The sequence below is a fragment of the Protopterus annectens genome, chromosome 5.part1 (assembly GCF_019279795.1).
Source record: "Protopterus annectens isolate FY-2018-M chromosome 5.part1, PAN1.0, whole genome shotgun sequence".
NCBI lineage: Eukaryota > Metazoa > Chordata > Ceratodontiformes > Protopteridae > Protopterus > Protopterus annectens.
Window position 1 is genome coordinate 647357341 of NC_056736.1, and position 20648 is coordinate 647377988.

The 20648-nt window shown below is 41.7% G+C and overlaps 1 protein-coding gene across 1 annotated transcript in view; it reads right to left on the reverse strand.

The window, feature by feature from the left end:
• Positions 1-20648, reverse strand: part of PAN3 (poly(A) specific ribonuclease subunit PAN3) — a 2193201-nt gene that overhangs the window by 14367 nt on the left and 2158186 nt on the right. The gene's annotated exons all lie outside the window — the stretch shown is intronic.

The window sequence follows — 20648 nt, forward strand, 5'->3', positions numbered from 1 at the left end:
TTTTATTCTCTAACTTTTGTGAAGAAAAAATGGTAAAGGGATGGATTAATTAATGGATGTTCAGAAAATGCCCCGAGAATAAACAGAATGTTTCATCTCAAAAATGTCTCCTTGTGGAGAATAAAATAAAGGTCACTGCACACAAGACCAATCTGTCTGAGATACTGATTCTACAACAAATCTTTCAGGATATTTATTTCAGTTTAACTGTGCAGTCAGGTTCAGTGGGAGGCAGAGACAGATTATCTATTACAAAATTAAGGTTGCAGGGTAAGGTATTGGGAATCTAACTAGTCTGAGACATAGGATTCTCATTAAACACTATTTAACTGATGTGTTAGCAGATATCAGGGGATCCAAAGGGAAGCAGGCAAAGGCAGCTGAAAAATGCATCTTTACTGATGAATATGCCAGACCTCATTCAAACAGGTTTAAGATGAAATAAAGACCATTTCACTTTTTGACTTGTATCTCAATTCCACCATCTTCACACCAGGGTGAAAATATATTCCATGTACACAACTATGGTTTTCAAATGATTGGCATACCTGTTTCTTTGAGAACATCTGAAATATTTGGTGTAAAATAAATGGGTATGTGGAGCCAGTTTGATATCTTTCAGTCTGTATGCTTTAGTTGGGATGTAACAGTTTCCTGTCTTGGAAAATGAAAAGCCTGCAGTGTAGGAGAAGGACCACTGAAAATCCCACAGTAAGAAAGAAAGAAAGACCACTGTAATAGTCTCTCTGCCTTTGGTGTAAGAAGTCTACAGTTAAACAGAAGGATCACTTCAACACTTCTTTCTTCTGAGAAGTAAGAAACCTGCAGGTAAGAAACCTGCAGGTTTCTTATTCTGAGGACTAAGATGCTTGCAGTAAAGGATGTCGACTGCAACAGTTTCTTGCTCTGAGGAGTGAGGGGTTTTCTTTCCCCTTTTCTGGAAGCCTGAGCTATTTTCTTGTTCTGAGGAGCGAGAAATTTGCAGTGAAAAAGGACGACCACGGTGGTTCCTTGTTGTATGCAGTTGAAAGGTACCAGTACAGGGGAAGGAACATACTGCCATTTTATTATTCTGAAGATTGAGAACCTTGAAGTGGAAGAAGGAACACTAACAGTGTATTGTTCTGCGGAATGAGAAGCTGCAGTGAAGGTGAAGGAAAACTGCAACCCTTCATTGTCCTAAGAAGTGAAAAGTTTGCAGTGCTGAAGGACAACTGCAAATATTTCTTGTTTTGAAAATAAAGTGTTCTCTCTGAATGGGAAGGACAGCAGGCTTTTTTTGTCATTTGAATCAACTGAGTGAAATGGGCTTGTCTTGTTTAGTTCCGCTCTCATCCTCCTTGCTTTTATATGAAGAATGTCAAGGCATACCTCTCAACCTCTTACTGCAAGAAATCTGGACAAAGCCTGCAACAGTAGGGTGGGGGGTGGGGGGGCATATTTTAAATGTTGCTCTTACAAATTTAAAAACTTGATAGAATAACAGGATTTGTCTTAGCATGCATTTTCTGAAGGATATGAAGTCTGAAACAAATGTGTGTCATTATTTAGTGACTTTGATCTTCATTAATTTGTTAGAAAACCACAAATTTTACAAGGAATAGACAAAAGATATGAAGCAAAAATCTGGACAGTTGACAACTATGTGCCAAAAGGAAGGCATACAGTACTACCCCAGAGTAACTGTTCTCGACAAAAAGGTTAAGTTTTAGTGAATCACTTGGTATGCAAAAAAACTTTTACAGGAACCAAACTTCTTCATACTGTCCAAAAAGTTGTTTTTTGCCTGTTAAATTTGCAGCACTGTCTAAAAGTCTCCTAAATGTAAATTATTAAAAAAAAAAAAAAAAAAAAAACACACTTGCTTTAAGTAAAGTGTTGTACTAGATTTCCTTTCCCCAAACTTTTTTCCTTGTTCTTTTACTATCCTGGCCTGGATATTCTGTTTGCCTGATGGGTAGGACGCTTTGCACTGGTAGAGCCAAGTCCTGCATTCTTCAGAGGGGAATCACCTTTATTAAGTCATAAACTTTACTTTACACTTACCCTATCAAATATTTGATTATTTTTCTGATTACTTGTTGCACTGAGAGTATCTGGTATCTGTGTTATCTTCAAAACTGAGCTTTTGTGCATATGGAAAGAGAAAATAATTTGGCTTTACAACCTACAGAACAAAGCTAAGTTTAAAAAAAAAAAAAAAAAAGGTTGCTTCACATTTTCTCTACATCAATTGTGTTGTGGATTAATTGCAGAGATTAATCTAGCTTTGATTTCTGTGTTTTTGGCCCATTTTCTGCCTTCTAATCTGCACATATTGTTCTAATATTAAATTTCAGCTTTTTGCGTGCATTTACCTGCTGAGAATTAGTGTTTGTGGCTTAAGTCTGTGAAGAAAATTTGCTGTGCATTTTAAACTTTGCCTGTTACACTGTGGCACTACTGACCTACAGCCTCCTCACTGTGGATTAGTCAAATACTAATTGCTGTAAGGAAAGCATGCTAGTTCTCCTTCCCTCAAACTTTGTTTTTCTTGATCTTTTATTCTCCTGGCCTAGGTGATTTTTTTTTCTTCTTCTCCAGCCTGGGTGTTTTGTCCGCCTGAGCAGCAGTGGCCTTAGGTCAACTGGCGCCCTAGGCAAAAGGGCTCCACGGCGCTCCCCACCACACTACCTGGTGCCCCCATCCTTGTCTAACTACATCAAATAAATACTAGAAAAGTGCCCCTGCTAGACCGGTGCTCTAGGCAGCTGCCTAGTTGGCCTATGCCTAAGGCCGGCTATGCGCCTGAGGGGTAGAAAGGTTTGCACAGAGAGAGAAAAAGAGAGCAAAGTCCTGCATTATTCATAGGGGAATCACCTTTAGGTCATAGGCTTTGCCCTCCTCTACTGGCTATTTACTTTCTGATTATTTATAGTGGAAAGCATTGCTTCAACTCATATGAAGAAACCTCAGTTGCACTGTGGTAGCCTGCCATCAACAGATGCAAACACTAGCTGTCTACTTCTTTATTATTCCATCTCAGCGCAGGGACTGAATGTGATGGCACAAATTTGCTCACCTCACTGTCCTACCATTTCTAGCCTTCATCTATCACCACAGGCCCTACTAAAAGCATTTTCTCAAGATCATTCTACACAAGGCATCCCAAACCAATATTTTGAGTCACTGGACTGTGCAACGTTGCAAAAACAGGCTCATTCAGGCCCCTAGTAGTGCATTAGTGTGGTAAGAGTGTTAACTTTGGTTGGCACCAAGAGGCATTTCTGCATCTGGCTCATATACCTACAGCATTCTGCTTTTAGATTTTAGGAACCAAACACAAAAGTACTCGGACTTCAACACACAATCCAGATGCATCTGATCCAGAAAGGCAACAAAAACTAGGTCCACACTTTAAAAAAAAAAGTAAAAAGAAGTCTATGTTAAAAGACAGAGACCTTAATCCTGTATAATATCTTGTATTAGTTGGAGCATTAAAGTTTTTTACAGTGTGGACCTAGTTTTTGTTGGATTTCTGGATCAGATACTTCTGGACTGTGTTTTTAGATTTTAGTCTATCCAGTCAATCAAATTAAAATTGCCTAATCTGCAACTTCCCTAAACACACCACACTACGCACTGGTAACATGGATCCATACAGTTTTATCACTGCAGCCAACCTGACTGAAATGTTCATCTTGAGACAATGTAACAACAGTCGCATGTTTACTGACAAAGTACAGTTTTGTACCTACCATAAATGTAGATGTCCGATAGATATGCAACTGCAGTCATAACATATGGGTTGTCCTGCCTCAGGCAGCCCTCGGTCGTCCGGATTCCAAAGTCTGGGTCCGACGTCGGCTGATGTCGCATTTCTCTCCGACGTCAGAGCGGCTGGAGTACATAAGCATCAGCCGACGCCATTTTCTTCAGTGTTTCTTGCCCCAGATGCCAGGTGCTCTCCAAGGAAGGCTGTAATCAAATTGGAAGACAAAAACAGGATTCCAGACAAATAAGTAAGCAATAAACAGATACACCATAACAGATATCCCCAGCTAAGAGAAACAGGGATAGGAGTGGACCCAAGGCATAGAGGGGTATGGAGGGAGGGAAAATCCGACTGCAGTTGCATATCTATCGGACATCTACATTTATGGTAGGTACAAAACTGTACTATGTCCTTCAAGAATGCAACTGCAGTCATAACATATGGGTTGAATACCATAGCTTAGCTGGGGGAGGAGGAATGCTCTAGGAAAGAGATGGTGTGGCAATCAAGCCCTGCAGGACTGCCGAAGCAAAGCCTGCTCTGGATCTGGAATATAAAGGGAGATGGTAGTGTTTGGAGAATGTATGCATGGAGCTCCATGTAGCAGCTTCTAGAATGTCTTTTGTAGGCACCCCTCTTAAGAATGCTGTAGAGGTGGCTGTAGCTCTGGTGGAGTGTGGTCTGACATTGGCTGGAACATTCTTCCCATGGAAGGAATAACAAGATCTGATGCAATGTCCAATCCATTTTGAAATAGTCTGTTTGGAAATTGCTTTTCCTTGTACTCCAGGGCGTAAGCTACAAAAGCTGATCAGACTTCCTACTGGTCTTGGTTCTGTCCAGGTAGTAGCGAAGTTGTCTGTGAATGTCCAAGGTATGCAACAGTCTTTCCCCTTTGCTCTCAGGATTGGGGAAGAAAGTAGGCAGGTGAATAGCTTGATTTAAAGAAACCCTAGATACCACCTTTGGCATAAAAGTAGGGTTGGTTCTTAAGGAGACCCTGTCTCTGTGAAAGGTTATGAACGGTGGTGTTGCCATTAGGGCCTGTAGTTCCGAAACCCTTCTTGCTGAGGTAATTGCCAACAGGAAAGCTGTCTTCCATGATAAAATTGTAAGTCCACTGAAGCTGCTGGCTCAAAGGGAGGTAGAGTCAGTTTTTCTAGGACAAAGTTGAGGTCCCAAGCTGGCACTGGAGCCTTTCTTGGTGGCTTAATGTTCTTGATTCCCTGAGGAATTGCCTTAACAAAGGATGTGAAAACACAGGCGGATCAGTGTTATATCTAGCTGAGATAGCTGAAGCATGTATCTTTATGGAAGAATATGAGAGTCCATTCTGTAGCATATCTGCCAAATATTCCAGGATGAGTGGGATATTCAATAATGATGCATCATGTCCCTTGCTGGTATTCCAAATGCTGAATCTCTTCCATTTTGCTAAGTAAACCTTTCTGGTGGATGGTCTTGAGCTTCTGTTAATATCCGCTGAACTTCCTTGGAGAGAGATAGATTGAGGTTATTCATGGGATCTCCCAGGCTGTTAGCTGCAGTGTCTGAAGGTTTGGATGCACTGTTTTGAAGTTGTGTTGAGTCAAAAGTAGGGGCCATTGGGGAAGGGCCCACTTTTTGTTGTGACATATGCTCCGTAGTAGTGAGTACCAGTGTTGTCTTGGCCAGTCTGGAGCTATTAGGATCCCCTTGGGCCTCTCTGCTTTGATCTTTAGTAATACTGTGGTCATCAGTGGCAGAGGTGGGAATGCATAGATTTTTAGAAAGTTCCAGTTGAATGAAAGAGCATCTATTTTCCAAGCTTGTGGATGGTTTGTCCTTGAACAGAATTTTTGTAGATGATGGTTGAGGTGGGAGGCAAATAGGTCTACATCTGGCCTGCCCCATGTCGAGGTGAGTTGTGTGAAGATTTTCGGATGTAACCTCCACTCGTGTGGATCTATGAAATTCCTGCTTAGGCTGTCCGCCAGCACATTGTCTTTGCCTGGAACAAACTGGGATTGCAACTGTATGTTTAGGCTCAGTGATTTTTCCCAAAGATTCATTGTCAGTCTGCAAAGGGGGTAGAGGAATGGGTGCCCCCTTGCTTGTTTATGTACCACATCACAGTGGTGTTGTCTGTCCGTATCAGTAGATGGCCTTGCTGAAGTTGCTGTCGAAAGGCCTCGATGGCATGCATTACTGCCAGCATTTCCTTTTGGTTTATATGCAGATGTGTTTCCTTTGGAGACCATTGTCCTTGTATACATCTGCCCTCCATGTGCGCCCCCCATCCAAGGTCTGAGGCGTCTGTGGTCATGGTCTGTGTTATCTGAGGTTTTTTGAATGACATACCTGTGTTTGCCTGGCTTACCGAGGCCCACCATAGGAATTCCTTTTGTAGGCATGGAATGAGCGGTATGGTTGTCTCTAGGTTGTTGCTGTGCTGAGACCATAGGCTTTTTAGGTACCATTGAAGCTTTCTCATGTGTAGTCTTGCTAATGGAACCAGGAGAATGCAGGATGCCATGTAACCCAGGGCCTGTAGGAATCCCCTTGCAGTCATCTGGGTGAGTTTTGCCAAACCTTTGAAATAATGAGTTAACTTATCTTGCTTGTCTTCTGTCAGGTAAGCCATTTGAGAGGCTGTGTCTAGATTGGCTCCTAAGAAGGTTATCTGCTGGGATGGCTGAAGTTTTGACTTTTGGAAGTTGACTGTGTATCCCAGAGCCTGTAGCAATTGTATGACATAGTTCAAGTTTTTTGTCAAAATCAATTTGTCGTCCGCTTGTATGAGGCAGTCGTCCAGGTATGGGTAAATTTGGATCCCCTGGAGCCTGCAATGAGCAATTACTGAAGCCAGGCATTTTGTAAATACTCTGGGCGCAGTAGATAAGCCAAATGGCAATGCTGAGAATTGATAATGCTCTGGCCCTGCAAGAAATCTGAGGTATCTTCTGCAGCTGTGTCTGATAGGGACATGCAGGTATGCCTCCTTGATGTCCAGAGTAATCAGCCAAGACCCCTTGCCCAGCATGGGAAGGAGTTGCTGTAGAGTCAGCATTTTGAACTTTGGTACTATGAGAAAAGTGTTTAATGCGGACAAATCCAGTATTGGTCTCCATTGAGTTTCTTTTTTTGGAACAAGGAACAGTCTTGAGTAAAACCCCTGGCCTTGTTCTTGTTGTGGAACTCTTTCTATTGCTTTGATCTGAGCAAGCAGAGAAATTTGCTTGATAGCCTCTGCCCTCTGGTTTTGTGGTAGGTTTGGCATGCCTTGTTTTCTTGGTAAGGTATGAAAGTGGAACCTGTAACCTTGGTCTATAATGTCCAAAATCCATTTGTCCTTTGTCAATCTGTGCCAATTGTCTGAAAACAGAGATAATTTTCCGCCCAAGGGAGCTTCTATTTGCTCTTTGGTCAGCGGAAGTAGAGGAAAGTCATTGAGATTGTCCCTGTGGGGCAGGGGAGACCCCTGTGTCACTTCTTTGGTTTGCTGGTTGCCATTGTCGTCCCCTGTAAGAACCTCTGTATTGTCCTCTTCCTCGGCCACGCCTGTTTTTACCCCTTTGAAATCTTTCGGGATTAGGAAAGGACCAGTTTTTAGAAGGCCAATTCCTGCTGAATCTGGGTGGCTGAACCTGGAGGAAATCTTTGACCGTCTGAACTGATTTTGCTTTTTCCTTGATGGACTTTAACACATCTTTAGCATTAGTACCAAAAAGCTTGTTCTTTTCCAAAGGAGCATCAAGACGTTTTGCCTTAACATGATCTGGTAGAGGTTGTTCTTTTAACCATGCATGTCTACAAATGACCGCCCCTGTCATAGCTGCCCTACATGAAGCTTCCAATGCATCATATCCACACTGCAGAAAGTGATTGCTGACTTGCTGAGAATTATGTACAGCTTCCTGCGAAGACTTCCTGTCTAAAGGTTCAGGAGAGGCCAATGTTTTCTGTAAATCATCTAACAGGTAATCCTGATATTGAAACATATGAAAGAGGCAATTCAGAGCTCTCATAGATAAAGTAGTGGAGGTGTAGACCTTTTTCCCCCATCTCTCTAATGACCTAGCTTCCCTGTTGGAAGGCAAGGGATTTTTGGAGGTGGATGCTGAAACCCCTTTAGGTCCCTGAGAAATAGTTTCTAAATCAACAGCATGGGCCCTAAAGAAATGAGAATGTGTTTCTGGGACCCTATAATATCTGTCTGGCTTGGCTGGGGCAGGAGGAAGAGTATCCGGGGTAACACTGGAGTCAGAGTATAGATCATCCAAAACATCAAGCACAGGAGGTATAGCCAGGGGCCTGTGTTGGGGCTTTTTAAGGAAGGTTGAAGGCTTTCTGGAATCAGAATATTCCTGGCCTTGCCACTTAAAATGTTCCCTCATGGTATGCAGAACTTCCCCAAAAGAAATATCCTCAGGAAGGGAGGCCGAGGGGATGGAATCCTCTGCATCCAAGTCCTCATAGGTCTGGAAGGGCTCTTCCTGGCCATCGGAGTGAACAGAGTCCTCAGAATCTTCATCTGAAGGGATAGGGTCAGAGGGTTCAACCCGGGGCCTCTTATCAGGAGGAGGCTGGGATCCTCTCTCAGGATGGGCCTGTGAACCTCTAATCATGGAAATTAAGTCTGCGCCATAGTCATGATTTGTGTTTCAGGAGTAGGCTGAGGTAAGGCCTTAGCAGTAAGGTGCTTGGTCTTGCTGGCTGCCTTAGCACGTGTGTAGGCCTTAATAGACATGGCCATAGGAGGCCTAGCAGCTCCACGTGCAGGAGTGACCTTATCTACAGCAATGGTCTCGGGCATTTCCTCGGTTTCAGTATCCGGAGGAAAATCTATAACTGGCGTCGGTGTGGCCTCCGGTATCAGAGGTGTCGGTAAAGCGGTGTCTTCGGTTCGGAGCGGTGAAATAACCGTCTCAGGGGGAACCGGAGCACTCACGGTAGGTTTTGGCGTGGAGTCGGTGGAAGACGCGGGCCGAGGATGTCGGTCCCGGTCTTTTCGTTTCTTAGGAGTCTGCGATGTCGGAAGTTCCGACGGCATTGTATAAGCAAATTTATCGCCGAAAAAGTCTTCAGCGAACTCCGCCCGGCGCCCAAGAGTGCGCTTATTGAAGCGAGCACAGGCGACACAGGCCGAGACGTCGTGGTCAGGGCCAAGGCAAGGAAGACAGTAAGAGTGGAAATCCTTATGAGGTATTTGTTTACCACAAGACAGACAATTGTTAACTTTCAGTAATTTCTGACATCGGCTGAGGCAAGAAAGGTCCCCAACGGGGTACTTAGCTTTTTTGATGACTTCGGATTCGAAGAATACAGGAGCTGACCGACCGGCACTTGCGAACTGCTTCTGCTTCGGGCACCGCGTGGCAAGAAAGACTGAAGAAAATGGCGTCGGCTGATGCTTATGTACTCCAGCCGCTCTGACGTCGGAGAGAAATGCGACATCAGCCGACATCGGACCCAGACTTTGGAATCCGGCCGACCGAGGGCTGCCTGAGGCAGGACAACCCATATGTTATGACTGCAGTTGCATTCTTGAAGGACATCCACCAATTTAAAAACAACTGTGTGTGACAGATGTAGCTATACAATGTTACTGGAGGCAAATTACCACACAGCCACAAATGTAGTAAACAGGTTGTCAGCACCACACAAAACTAAGCAGAGCAAACCTAAATCAGACCAAACACACAGACCCACCTATGCTGAGGCTCTTTAAAGCAACCTGTCAAAACTACAGTGGCAACCCAAGAAACAAATGTTCCTTGCAACCTGACAAACACATCACAGGCAGCACCCATCATGTAACAGAGTGTCATATCGACTCAATTTCAAAAGCCCATTAAGCAATTCACCACACATTCAAACATCCTAATCAATGGTGATTCCATAGTCTGTGAGACAGATGCGCCACTCACCACGCTGTGCAAGGAGAGGGTCACAGTCAACTGCTTTATCAGGTGCCAAGATTCACATTATCACCCATGCACTCAAGTCAATGCATCACCAATACACACAACATAGTCATAGTGCACAGGGGTTAAATGATTTCTGACATACCTCCCTGGACAACATACAGAGACATGGAGCTCTCAGGATGCATGTTTCCAGGCAGGTATGAACCTTGCCCAGAGCAGTATTCTACCACCAAGATTGATGGTGCATTACGAACACAAAATACTGATTTTAACAATCGGTTTAGTTTCTGCTGTCATTAGAAGGGGTTACAATATATCAGTCTGGGAGGAGATGGTAGACAGACCAAACTGCTTTGCCAGGGATGTCCATCACCTCTCACCCAAAGGCTTTTGTATACTGGCTAAGTCCTTATCCACCACCGTAGCGATTTTTTTTTTTTTTAAGGCAAGGTTAGTTTCCTAACCCAACATAAGAAATTGTGTACAACATTATGGTACTTCTGCTTTATGTTAGAAGTCTAAATAAAAACTTCCATTCCTGCCAAACATTCTTTGCTTTGGAAAGTATTGATATATGCATCACATATACTTGGTTCAAGTCCAAAGAGAGAACCCCAGCACTGCAGGGCTTTAATGCCCATCATGCATTTAGGCCCAGTTCTTCAGACAAAGGTACATAGGGCAGTGATGTCTCTCTATACTTAATAAAAAATTTCAAATCCAGATTCATTAGTCAAGATAACTACCTGGAACTACTTTGCATCCAGCTTACTATCAATCGTCATCTTCTTTCGGCTTTTCCCAGTTAGGGGGTCGCCACAGCAGATCACCTGTCCGCTCATGATTGGCAGTGGAGTTTTACAGTGTCAAGTTGCCAGCCCAGTGCCCAAACTTCCAAAGAAGGTGCACACATGCACGCACTCATGCCTAGGGCCAATTTAGAGTGTTCAATCCACTTACAGCATGTTTTTGGGATGTGGGAGGAAACCGGAGCACTGGATGGAACCCACGCGACTACAGGGAGGATATGCAGACTCCGCAGAGAAGGCACCCCAGCCGTGGATCGAACCAGAGAACCTCTTGCTGTGAGGCTGCAACGCTAACCGCTGCACCACCGCAGCCACCCTATACAGCTTACTATAAATAAAAGCCGATATCGTAGTAAACCATACTACCCTCCCCCTTATGTCTCCCTATCCTTTGATCACCACGTGTCCACTATTATACAAAAGTCTTTTTTCACTGCATAGCAATTATCCAAAAGTATGGCATCCAGTGATGCCATTGTTCCACTGTATATGGCACTCATTAGGTCAATAACGGAGTACAATGCCCCCCCTTCAATATCTGTTGCTCGTCTCCTGTTATGATTCAAGATGAACAGGTGGGGTAGTTCGTTTATATGCTTTATTATATAGAAACACATCAGGATGGATACAACATAAATATAAATGAACTGAAACTGACAAAACATTACATACATGCATGCTCACATTTCAACAGCTCTCTACAAAATGGCAGTCTGGCTCACACGTGCTCAGTATTTATACACATGTGCAAGCCCATGGAAAGCTTCTTAAAGGCATACATAGATACAAACTGATCTACATCCTCCCCCTCTTTAGTGAATTTCCCACAATCAAATGACATCTGAAAAAGACATACAATTATACAGACGCTGAGAAGTAAACACAACGTTCATGTCCAAATTGTTGTGCACCTGGAACATGGTGTGAAAATGCGACCTGATCTAGTGATATGGCAATTAGGACTGGATTTAGCAACAGGGACGGTCATTGTTGAACAATCTGTTTCAGGAGTTAAAGGAACAGGAACAGGAATATTTGCTGGAATGTCCTCTGGAACTGGAACTCACTCTGAGATCTAGAGTCTTTTTCACAGGCAAGATGCTGCAATACAGGCTCGGACACTGGCACTAAGTGCTTCGGTTTCTGCCTATATTCAACTCCTTGTGATTCCACAATTTACGATCTCTGCTCTGGACATACACTTTTCACAACACCAATCCAATCAAAACCTTTGGAGATCTGCATCCTCACTATCTCCCCTACTTGTAATGGATTGAGAAGTTTGGTGGACTTATCATAATAAAACTTCTGGGACAAACGCCTTTTCATGAGTTGAACTCACACTGCTTTGTTGTTCTTAGCACAGGGAACCCAACAGATTGCTACTGATTGGCAGTGTGGTTCTGGTTTGTCTCGACCAAAGCCTTTGTGCAAGTGAACTAAGATGTTTATCACGAGGAATATTTCTGAGATTCAGAAAAACATCGTTATTGTCTTGCTTCTCTCAATACCCCCACACTTATATTATTACCCGCAACCACAAAAATTTCAACCCAACAACCTTTTCAGATTCTCTAAAAGCAATTAATTGGAACAATCTAAAGACACTATCCTTAGAAGATGCAGTCTCCCACTTTAACTCTACATTCTTAAAGATACTAGATTCCCAAGCCCCCTTAAGGACAAAGCGAATAAAAAATAAAGCTGCCCCCTGGCTTACCAAAAATACATTAGCAACCATGCGCCTCAGAGATAAAGCCTGGGCACTTTACCAGAAAATTAAGACCCCCGAATCCCACACTGAATATAGAACACTGCGAAACAAAGTAAAAAAGCTTACTATCTCTGATAGACAAAATTATTTCTTTACCCTCCAAAACAATAATAAAACAAATCCACAGAGATTCTGGAAAGGAATCTCTACCCTCCTTAACCCTAGCAAACCACACACCCCTACCCCTGACCCAAATGCCCCAGACTTAGACTTGGCTACTCAATTTAACTCCTTCTTCATTGACTCTATTAGCAAACTAACTTCCTCTTTTTCTACTTCCACCTTACCATCCAATACCCCCTCACCCTCTCCTGCAAAAAACCCACCATGCACTTCTCTTACTTCCCCATTCTCAGCTACTCACTCTATATCCCCTAACTCTTCACCTACTCTAACTTCCTCATCATCCTTACCAGTATCAAATACTTTCCCTCCCCACTCTGATCACTTCTCATTAAAACCTATACCCATTTCTACAATAAAGAAACTCCTTCGAAAATTGAAGCCCGGCACTAATGCACCTGATAACATCCCCTCATACTTCCTAAGCATAGCTGCTGATGGAATTGCCTATCCCATAAGCATTCTCATCAACCGCTCAATCCTGGAATGCACAGTGCCCCAACTCTGGAAACAAGCCTTCATCATCCCCCTCCATAAAGGCGGAAAAAACTGCAGTGTTAACAACTTCCGCCCAATTGCTATCCTGTCCCCCATTTCTAAGCTACTAGAAAAATGTGTCCAACTTCAACTACTACCATATCTTTTAGAAAATAACCTTCTTACATCTACACAACATGGCTTTAGGCCAAATCATAGCACCATGACAGCCCTCCTCTCCTATCTTGAAACCGTAAATAAAGCACGTGATTCCGGGAAAATTGTCTCCACCCTACTACTTGACCTCTCTAAGGCCTTTGATACTATTCTCACACAGTCTGCTCCTAACTAAACTTTCCAACCTTAACCTTTCTCCCTCCTCTATTAACTGGTTCTCCAGCTACCTATCAAACAGACACCAAGCTGTAAAATGGAAAAAAGCCACTTCCTCTTTTCTTAATACCCCCACCGGAGTTCCCCAAGGCTCCATACTTGGTCCTCTTCTCTTTAACATAATTATAAATGATTTTCATAAATCCATCCCAATCTCTGACATTATCCAATATGCTGACGATTCTACCATTATTTGCTCTGCCTCATCTATCCCTAAGCTTCTAAAGCTCACACAAGAAGCTTTCTCAATTACTGAGCATTGGATGAAAACAAACCACCTAGCTCTAAACGCCTCCAAAACCAAACTCATGGTATTTACCCCCTCTAAAACTACTCCCTTCAATACAAACAATTTCTTGATTACAAGTCAAAACAACTCAATCCTAGAACTAGTGTCCGAAACTAAGTTACTTGGTGTCCAAATTGATAACCAGCTTAATTTCAACTCCCATGTTCAACTAAATATAAAAAAAAAACACCAAAAGCTGGGTATGCTCTACCGTCAAAATCATTACCTCACAAAGACCTCTAAAATCGCTCTCTCCTCTTCCTTTCTTATTCCCTCCCTGCTCTATGGCTCACCTCTCCTAACAAATCAGTCCTCTCTAAAGAAACAACTTTCCTCTTGCTACAATAAGATCGCCAAGTTCGCTAATGGCCACAGGTCGTCAACCCACCACTGTTCCTCTCTCCAAAAACTAAACTGGCTTGAACTTCCACATCAGCTCAACTACATTCAGCTTACCCTAGCCCATAAGCTCATAAATAATCCCTCTCTTTGTCCCTCCCTGTCTTCTGCTTTTAAGTTACACCTACCAGACAGAGTCTTAAGGTCTAACAACCAAAACCTACTAGAAGTACATAAACCAACACGTCCCCCAGGCAAAAACCTTCTATCCTCTAACCTAGCCCGTCTTTGGAACTCACTCCCACCATCCATTCATAGCATCTCTAATCTTTATACGTTCAAAAAATCTCTACACACACATCTCAAGTCCCAATGGGAATGTTCCTGTTCTCATCCATCATAAAAATATGGAACTCTTCATCCTTCATCCATTCTTAAGCTATTAAACAAAGCCTACATAACTTATCATTCCCTTCATAACTAAATACACTTACAACAAAACAACTCTACCTCTCTAAAGTCATTACACATCTCACATTTATTTTACCTATTTCTATTACACTGCATTATATGAATGTACCTCAAATGCAAAATCAATGACTGTATCCTATTTTACATTTGTATAAGTATCTAAGCTATATATTGTTTATTCCTGTCCTCTGGTTTGCTTTAAGGGCTTTTTAAATTGTGTGTACCTATTCTGTATGTCTGTTTTTTGGAGCTTTTCTCCCCAGGACTCCATTGAAAATGGGTTATTTTAGGCCAAATGGACTATCCTGGTAAACCAACTGCAAATAAATAAAAAATAAATAAATAAATTGTTTCGACTTCTCTAATAACTGTTTCACACTTTAAACTGCACGTTCTGTCAAACCATTTGACTGTGGATACTGAGGGCTACTAATAACACGAATAAGGTCCCACTCTTCAGCAAATCCCAAACTGTTGGCTTGTAAACTGTGTACTATTGTCAAAAATAACTTTGCACGGACTACCATGGACTGCAAAATGACACTTCAATTTAGTAATAACAGTACTGGATGCTACATTAGGAACTAGGTCAATCTCAAACCAATATGAATAAGAGTCTACTAACACCAAGTAATGTTGACCATTCCATTCAAAAATGTCTGTAGCTACTGTCGACTAAGGTAGTTCGGGAATCTGGTTTAGTTGAAGTGGTTCCTTCCGTTGATGTGGCTTAGTACTATTACATACAGAACAAGTTGAAAGTAGTCTCTCAATATCCTGTGACACAGAAGGCCAAAATACTAGTCCTCTTGCCCTTTTGGTAGAATCAGTTCTTGGGTGGCCACAATGCAAAATGGTAATTTACTTTTGTTTTGAGGATTTTGGAACAATCACTTTTGGACCTTTCATGATACCACCATTTGTCAAACAAAATCACATCTCTGTAAGGAAAATATAGTCATGAGGCAAGCAAGATTACTTTGACGGCCATCCTCAACTAATAAAGTGGTTGATCTTCTGAAGTACTGGATCTGAGGCTGTAAGCTCATAAAGATGTGTGGAAGAAAAATTTCTCACTTCCATGACTTCAGAATCAAGTTTCTCATTTTCATGTGGTTCAGTGGTATTTCTGGGTGATCTGGATAAAGTATCAGCAAGATAAAGACGTTTGTCTTTTGTGTAGAGAAGACTGAAATTGTACTGAACCACACAAACAAAATATCTGTATTACCACACACTCCAAGACCAATGAGTCAAAGTCAATATGTAGACACCGAATACAGACACTTTTATTAAAACAAGAAAGAATCAATCTCCTCTAGTGCCTCAGCTACCAAGAGCCTTTACAGAGTATAATGTTTAAGGAGGAAAGAATCTGTTTTTATTTTAAAATATGATGCATTGTATCCTAGTGGGCTTAACAGAGAGTTCTCTTGGAAGTATTGTGTGTAATATGTCTTTAACAACAGTTAGTTTTAACTAATTGTTTTATTTATTGATTGTTTAATGATTATTATTTGAATATAAAAATGGAAGAGTCAAGAAAATGGCTACTGGTCTACCCTCTTGAAGAACGACTGCACCAAGACCAAATTTCGAAGCATCACAAGAAAGAGTTACTGGCTTGTGAACATCATAGTACTTGAGTTGGTGGAGTGGTAATTCTCAGTTTCATTCAGGACATCAAATGCTTTTTGGTGGTGTTCTAACCAGGACCAGGATTACAACTTTGCATGTCAGCTGAGTGGTGCTGAAAGTCGGCCTAAGTCTGGAATGAACTTACCAAAGTAACCTAGTTAGCCATGCCAAGAAAACAATGTAGGCCTTGAACATTGTCTGGAGCTGGCATCTCAAGAACTGCTGTTTGCCTGGAAGGATCTGGTTGTAAGCCTGAACTGGTAAACAAATGACCAACATAAGTAACTTCTCGTAGCTTGAACTTGCAGTTCTGAAGATTCAGCTTAAGATTCACTTCACTTGCTATTTCCAAAACTTTCTTGAGGTTTCTGTCATGCTCGGCTTCACTATTACCTCCTACTAGAATATCATCTACTATAATAGCACACAGATATCCAGAAAAAATTTGTTCCATGACATGCTGGAAGTCTTCACTGGCAGAATTTATCCCAAATAGCACTTTCAAAAATCTGTAACTGCCAAAAGGTGCATTGAAAGTGGTTAGCAATGAAGATTTTCAGTTGAGCAAAATTTGCCAAAATGAACTCTGTATCCAAAACAGAAAAGCGGTGGCATTTGGCATAAGAGCAGCGACTGTATGCATTGGATGATGAGGTCTTTTCAGTGCTTTGTTCAAATCTTTTGGATCAATACATATTCCGTTATCATCTGAGCTTTTCTTATGAGCTACTACCACGGAAGATACCCATTCAGTTGATTCATCAACTGGACAAATCACACCTTGCTGCACTCTTTTATCTAGCTCAGCTTTGACTCTGCTTTGCATAACTACTGGAACTTTCCCACCAGGTATGACAACTGGGCTGACCTGTGAGTCTAACTTCATGGAGTATGCAAATGGGAGTCTGCCTAAGTTGTCTTCGCAAAGAACAGCATAAGTAAAGAAAACAGACTGCGAAATTAGAACAGTGCTCTTTCACGCTTACATGGTGGGCTTTCTTATTAAATGAAAGCAGTCCCATTTTCAAACTGTCTGAGGCCTAATAATGGCTACATGTGCCTTTTAACTAAGTAAAATTGCAAGTCATAGCTGTTCCCAGCAGATAACATGAAAGCACTACTGAACCTTTGGTATGAATTTTTTCACCACCATAAGCAACAAGCTTTGCACACTTTGCCAAATCAAGCTTCCCATCACCACATACTCTAGCAAAATGTTTCTGCTGACATAACATTGCACTTTGAACCTGCGTCCACTTTGAGCTCTATGGGTCTTCCATTTATCCGAACAGTTAAAAAATACTTCATTCTTTCCCCACAGATCTACTGCAGTGACCGTTTCATTAAGCACAGACACACCATCAACATAAAAAGTAGGGTCACAGCTTTCAAACTGATCAACTTGGACAGCACAGTGGTGCAACGGTAGTGTTGTTGCCTCATAGCAAGAGGCTCCACATAGGTTCATAGGATGATACTAGGCTATTGGGCCCAGAGGCCCTTATAAGCTTAGCCAAGAATTTCACCCATGTTCCCTCAAAGTCAGCACCTGTTTACCCTGTCCAGCAGGGACACAGGTGGGATCCCAGGGGTATATTTTCTGTTTCCCATCTAGTCATCCAGGTTCCTCTTAAAGAGGGCTAGAGAGGTACTCTGCTTGACATGGAGGGAGTCTATTCCATAGACGGGGGAGTCTTTGGGACACAAATCTATCCTGCCAACATGTTCTATTAATGTCACAGACCAGGTTAACGCCTTGTGTGTGGGTTGCGCGAGTGGAGTTTGTCTCATGGATATGCAACAACTCCACCAAGGCTGGGTCTGAAATGGTCTTGTATGCCAGACACAGGTCACCTCTGAGCTATCTGTATGAGACTGAGTAGAGGGACAGGGCTTTAGCCTATCTGTATAGGATAGATGTTTGAGACCCTGGATTTTCCTGATCAGGAACCTCTGTGGTCTCTCCAACTGATGTGTAGGGAGCACTGTACTTGATAATGGGTCTGATAAGGGAGGAATACAGGGATGTTATGACCTCCTTGTTCCTGGATGAAATAACCTTATTTATAAGGTGGGCCATGTAGAAAGCCTTCTGTACAAATGGGGCAACGTTCTTGGCTGGGGTGCCTTCTGTGTGGAGTCTGCATGTCCTCCCTGGGTTTGCGTGGGTTTCCTCCGAGTGCTCTGGTTTCCTCCCACATTGTAAAGACATGCATCTAGAGCATTTCTCCCTGGGCCTCTGCTGAAAATTGGCCTTGTTCAAAGTCAGACTTTCCCGGTAAACAAATGCTACAATAAAATAAAATAAAAATAAAAAATAAAATACAACTTTTCTCTTTGAATGTTCTCTTTTAATAAAAGAATAAGCTTTACTTGATTTACAAAACCTTTTGAAATTATTCCACTTATTGCATTTGTGGCTCTGCTGACCAAAAGCTAAGCACTTTTCTCTTTTAGGTTCATGATTTGCACCACAGTTACGACAGTTGGCAAAGAAACTGGGTAAAGGCACATTCTTTGATTTGGCCGAGTCACCTCTATGCTTCATTGACACTGTGCATTGCTCTGGAATTTGCTAGAAAGCTATGGGGTTTACCAGGGACAGATAGAGAGTTCACAGTTGCTGCTATGTGCTTGGGCCTGTTTCTTTTAACCACGTGCTGCATACTATCAACATCAGCACTAGAAGGCACTAGAAGCATTCATTTCTCATTTGTAAGCATATTTGTGTGCTTTGCTGTGAGCTCATATATCTGACAAATCTCAATGGCTTTATTCAAAGTTAAATCACTATCACAAAGCAAAATCTCACAGCATCGTCTTTAATACCACACACAAGTCTGTCTTTTATCAACTCACCCCTTAAATCACCACATCTACATATTTTGCTTTGTTTCTCAAGTCAGTTATATATGCTGCAAAGGTTTCACCTGGCTTTTGATTCCTTATGTAAAAATAAGTGCCTTTCCATTGTAATATTTGTTTGGGGGTTACACATTTTTCTAAATTTATGTTTTAAGCATTCGAGGTCTTCCCTTATTTCAGTTGGTACCACTATGTGATGGTTTTTTCCCTCTCTTGCAAACACAGCTGGTTCATACACAAATGAACGCTCTCTTGCTATGGCTTCAGAACCAGCTAAATTAAGCAGAATAACTGCCTTTGTATGTGCATCTTAATCAGAAAATGCAGCTTGTTTGAAAATATCATACTCTTGGACAAACACACTCCAATTCTCTGCAATATTATTATCAAATACAAGTGGAGATGCTCTACGAAAGCCTTCTGCCATGCCAACAATCTATAGTAAAACACAATGCAATCCTGGCCCACTTGTATTTATGTACGAACATGCACACATACCAGGTACTTGTAATAACATTCAAATGGACAATAAGCTCTTTGAAATACTGTACTTTGTGAAATATGCTTTGAAATGGCTGTATTTTGCGAAGTAACTGCACTGTAATACTGCACAAACCTGAGAACACTGTATACTTCGGATATTTCAAATAGCTTTAACTAATGCAAAAAAGTAGCACATAGCAAAAAAATGCAGTCCTTTTCCTTATTTTACACATTTGATGCGATTCAGACTCTTCAAACATTTTTGTAACTATTTCAAATATTTTTTATCAATATGTCGCAGTTTCTGACATTTTGTTTAACTAGAAATTTGTTTTGAGCGTTCTGAGTACTTAGTTTTATATTCTTTGAGTAAGAAATTATTTAAGTAAGTTTTAGTATCTGGAATTAATTTCTGACCCATTTTTGAGAGTTGTACATGCACAATAGGGATGATCCATTCCTCCATATTCCTCCAACATTAACTGAGTGCCTCTTAGTCTTGATTCTGGACCCCACTTCTGGCACCATGTCGCTAGTCCTATGTTATGAATCAAGAAGAACAGGCGGGGTAGTTCGTTTATATGCTTTATTATATAGAAACACAGAATGGATAGCAGGAACATAAAATATAAACAAACTGATTGACATACCATTACATACATGCATGCTCATATCTCAACAGCTCTCTACGAAATGGCAGTCTGGCTCACATGTGCCCACTATTTATACACAAGTGGAAGCCCATGGAAAGCTTCTTAAAGGTATACATACATAGTGATCTACAATATGCATCTATCCAAACACTAAACATTTAGAATGTTTACAGAGCGTTCTCATCAAAACAAAGACTTAAATCATAAAAACTATGCTGACCATCTCAAAGCCTTCTCTCTCTCATTGTTATCTTACAGGCTTCTGTAAAGCAACCTTTCCCTAGGGTTTAGAACTTCAAGTGACCATATACTGTCAGACTTATTATACATTTTTAAGTTCAATAGTGTCAGAAACACCTACTCAAGGGATCTCAAGCTCTTCTGCAACATAAAAATTGCTGGAAAGATAGGTGTGTATCATAAAAAATCCCACTTCTATGAAATTGTCTTCTAATCCATGTTAGCAAAGCATGTCAAAGTACAGTTGTGTGAGTGCTCTCATGACGGATGCTGGAGAATGAGGTCACTACTATAGCATGTTATGGAGTACAGTTGTGCGAGTACTCTCATGACAGATGCTGAAGAATGAGGATCACTGCTAAAGCATGTCATGGAGTACAGTTGTGTGAGTACTCTCATGACAGATGCTGGAGAATGAGGATCACTGCTAA